Source organism: Chaetura pelagica, unplaced genomic scaffold (assembly GCF_000747805.2).
Source record: "Chaetura pelagica isolate M959 unplaced genomic scaffold, ChaPel_1.0 scaffold1102, whole genome shotgun sequence".
Taxonomy (NCBI): domain Eukaryota; kingdom Metazoa; phylum Chordata; class Aves; order Apodiformes; family Apodidae; genus Chaetura; species Chaetura pelagica.
The window spans coordinates 8,226-12,442 of NW_009952280.1; positions in this window are offsets into that span (position 1 = coordinate 8,226).

Sequence of the window (4,217 nt, forward strand, 5' to 3'; positions counted from 1 at the left end):
GACCCAGGCGTGGGAGGGGGCACCAGGGGGGTTCCCACCCCCTGGGAGGTGGAACGAGTGGGTCTTTGAGGTCCCTTCACCCCCCAACAGGGTCTGGGATTCAAGGAGACCCAGGGTTGGGTTTGGGCCCCTCGGGACAGGGACGTGGAGGGGCTGGAGAGTCCAGGGAAGGGGCTGGAGATGATGGGGAAGGGGCTGGAGAACATGAAGAGCTTCTGGAGAGCAAGGGGAAGGGCCTGGAGGACATGGAGAAGCTCCAGGCTCCATCCAACCTGCCCTGGAACCCCTCCAGGGATGGGGCAGCCACCTCTAGATGGTCTTCAAGGTCCTTTCCAACCCAAACTACCCCATGATCTAAAGCTCTTCCAGTCTCAACCCCCTGCCATGAGTCAGGACCCCTCCCAGCAGACCTGGGGACTCCAACCCCATCTGGGGAGTCACAGGAAGTTGGAAGAACCTTCAGAGACCACCCAGTCCCACCCCTTGCACGGTCCCACCAGCCCAGGTTGCTCCAAGCCCCATCCAACCTGCCCTTGGAGCCAGGGGTGGGGTCTCCACAGCTTCTCTGGGCAACCTGTCCCAGGGTCTCACCACCCTCACAGTAAAGAACTTCTGTTGTCCAACCTCAGTCTTGAAGCTTCAGGCCATCACCCGTTGTCCTCTCACCCCCCACCTTTCCTGGAGCCCCCTTGGGAAGTTGCTCTGAGGTCCCCACGGAGCCTCATCAGCTTCTCCAGGTCAGACAACCCCAACTTCCTCAGCCCCTCCTCACAGGGGAGCTGCTCCAGCCCTTTGTGGAACCTTCTTAGGTTCTTGTTCTATGTCCTGGTGATGTTGAGGGGCTCCAAACTTGGACGTGGGACCCCAGATTTGGACACAGGAGGGATCCAGGTGGGACCTCACTGGAGTAGAGGGGGGAGAATCACCTCCCTCAACCAGCTGGCCCTGCTTCTTTTGATGTGGTTGAACTTCTGGTCCACCAGAACCCCCAGGTTCCTTCTGGGGAACAGCAGAGATCCTGGGAGCACCTCAGGGTGGTTGCCCAGCTGAAGGAAGGAGCAGAGAGGCCACCAGGGAGTGTGAGAGGGAGATGGACCATTGGTGCCACCACTTACCCTCCCTGAGGAGCCCAGTCAGGGCTCATGGAGCTTCTGTCCTCTGCCCACCTGGCTTGGGTGGGCACCAGTGGTGACAAGTCCCTGCACGTGGGTAAATGTGTCCCCAGGGTTCCCACCTGCTCCATCTCCTTGCACCATGGCCAGGATGCTCTGCAAGGGGAACCAGCTGGTGAGCAGGATGGTGGGGAACCCACCTTGGAGATGCCACCCAGATCAGACCACGACTCCCATCAAAACCCACCTCAGTTCAGAAGAAAAGGTGGGTCCTTGTGGTCAGTGACACAGGAATGGAAGGTCCTTGTTGGTGGCTACAAATATCTGAGGGGTGGGTACCAAGAAGGGGCCAGAGCCTGGTCAGTGCTGCCCTGGGGGCTCCCAGAAGTGACAGAACCATCCGGGTTGGAAAAGACCTTGAGGATCATCAAGTCCAACCAGCACCTCAGACCCTGTCCCCAAGCACCACATCTCTTTGTCTTTTAAACCCTCCCAGAGATGGTGACTCCACCACCTCCTCGTCCCAGTGTCCAACCACTCATTTGGTGAAGTTCTCATCTCTGCTCTAAACCTCCCCTGGCACAATTTCTGGCCCTTTCCAATGGGGATCTTCTCACTCTCTGCAGGTCCCTGAAGGGACGTTGTGGTCAAGGGTCTGGGCTCTTCTCCCAGTCAATCAGGGACAGGACCAGAGGGCCTGGCCTGAAGCTGCACCAGGGGAGGTTGAGGTTGGATCTCAGGAAGGATTTTCCCCTGGAAAGGGTGATCAGACCTGGGAAGTGGTGGAGGCACCATCCCTGGAGGTGTCCAAGGAAAGGCTGGAGGTGGCACTTGGTGCCCTGGGCTGGACATGTGGGGGTGTCAGGTCACAGGCTGCACTTGATGTTCTCAGGGGTCTTTTCCAGCCTCTATAACTCTGTGATGGCCAGAGGTGAAGGCAGGACCTATGGGATGGGTTGGGTTGGAAGGGACCTTCAAGGTCATCCAGTCCCACCCCCTGCCATGGACAGGGACCCCTCCCACTAGACCAGGTCGCTCCAAGTCCATCCAACCTGGCCTGGAATGCTCCAGGGGTGGGACAACCACCTTAAAGATCATCTAGATGATCCTCTAGATGGTTCCTTCCAACCCAAACTGTTCCATAATCTAAACCTCACCCAATCCCAACCCCCTTCCATGACACTTCCCACCAAGCCCCATCCAACCCACCCTTCAGCACATCCACAACCCATCTGGAAAAGCTCTTCCACGGAGAGACATCAGGGGTTCAGAGTCCTTCTCCAAGAGCCACAACCTCTTAAAAACAACCTGGAGAAAAACACCCAACCCCAAGTCCATTCCCAAGGGAGAAATCCCCAAACTCATCGTTGTGAGGAGGGTCCCGACCCAGCTCGTCCTGATTCGATGCCCTTTAAGGTCCCTTCCAACCCAAATGTGATGGTCTTATCCTAAGGGTGGACAACCCAAGAAGAAGACACACAGGATGCAGCAACACCCCATCCCCCCCCCTGTGGTCCAAGGGCCACCAAAGGGGCAGGTTGTCCCGACACCCGCGAGAGAAACACGCTCCGAAGAGTCAAAATTCAACATTTCCATCTTTAAGGAGCAGGAACCCAAAGAAAAGGCAGTGGCAGAAGCTGCTGCTGGCAGGAAACGCTCGGGTGTCACCAGTACCCAGTGTCCAGGTGAGCAGAGTCACTCAGAGCAACCAGGCTGAGAAGATTCCAATCCCAACATGGAAGTTTCGGGCTCGAAGAAGAAGGAACTTGCCCCTCTGGAAGGGCTTGGCCAGGAGGTTCCAAACATGTTCAAGTTGTTGGTTGGAGCTCAGGAGAGCTGGGGGTGAGTCCACGTTCCTGGGAAGCAGAGGGAGCCAGAGGAGAACCCTGGGAAGCACCAGCCCCACCAGCCCCACCAGCCCCACGACAAGAACCGTTCACGCCGAAGCGTTTTGGGAGGGTTTTGGTGTCCTGGAGAATTCCCAGCAGGAAGGTCTCTGGAGAATTCCCAGCAGGAAGGGCCCTGGAGAATTCCCAGCAGGAAGGGCCCTGGAGAATTCCCAGCAGGAAGGGCCCTGGAGAATTCCCAGCAGGAAGGGCCCTGGAGAATTCCCAGCAGGAAGGGCCCTGGAGAATTCCCAGCAGGAAGGGCCCTGGAGAATTCCCAGCAGGAAGGGCCCTGGAGAATTCCCAGCAGGAAGGGCCCTGGAGAATTCCCAGCAGGAAGGGCCCTGGAGAATTCCCAGCAGGAAGGGCCCTGGAGAATTCCCAGCAGGAAGGGCCCTGGAGAATTCCCAGCAGGAAGGGCCCTGGAGAATTCCCAGCAGGAAGGGCCCTGGAGAATTCCCAGCAGGAAGGGCCCTGGAGAATTCCCAGCAGGAAGGGCCCTGGAGAATTCCCAGCAGGAAGGGCCCTGGAGAATTCCCAGCAGGAAGGGCCCTGGAGAATTCCCAGCAGGAAGGGCCCTGGAGAATTCCCAGCAGGAAGGGCCCTGGAGAATTCCCAGCAGGAAGGTTCCTGGAGAATTCCCAGCAGGAAGGTCCCTGAAGAATCCACCTCCCGGACACCAAGAGACCAGATCAGCCCCTCCAAGGCCTTTTTGCCTCCATTTCTTTGGTTGGGGAACCAAACCAGGACAAATCTGGGCCTCACAGGGACATCAAAACCCTCTTTGTTGGCAGCCAATGGGACTGTCTCAACATACAGGTCAAATAATGCAATAGTTGAATACCTTAGAATCTTTTAATATCTAATTCTTCTCTATATTGAACAGGAATTCGATTCAATCGTTTGATCTACTTAATATTTGAGTTAATGATATTTAATAGTTTGACATGTTTAGTATTTCCTCTAGTTAATCTAATTAATGCTCAATATATTTAATAGTTTGATCTATTAAATATTTGTTTACATTTGATATCTAATATAGTTTATATATTGAATAGTTTAAAATATTAAATATGTAATATATGTAATATATTTAATATCTTCAATCTATCCAATATATTTACATTTATATTATATAGTTCAATATATTCAATATTATTATTACATATATTATAAATATTATTTATATTATTATTTATTTTTTATTTTATTATTTATT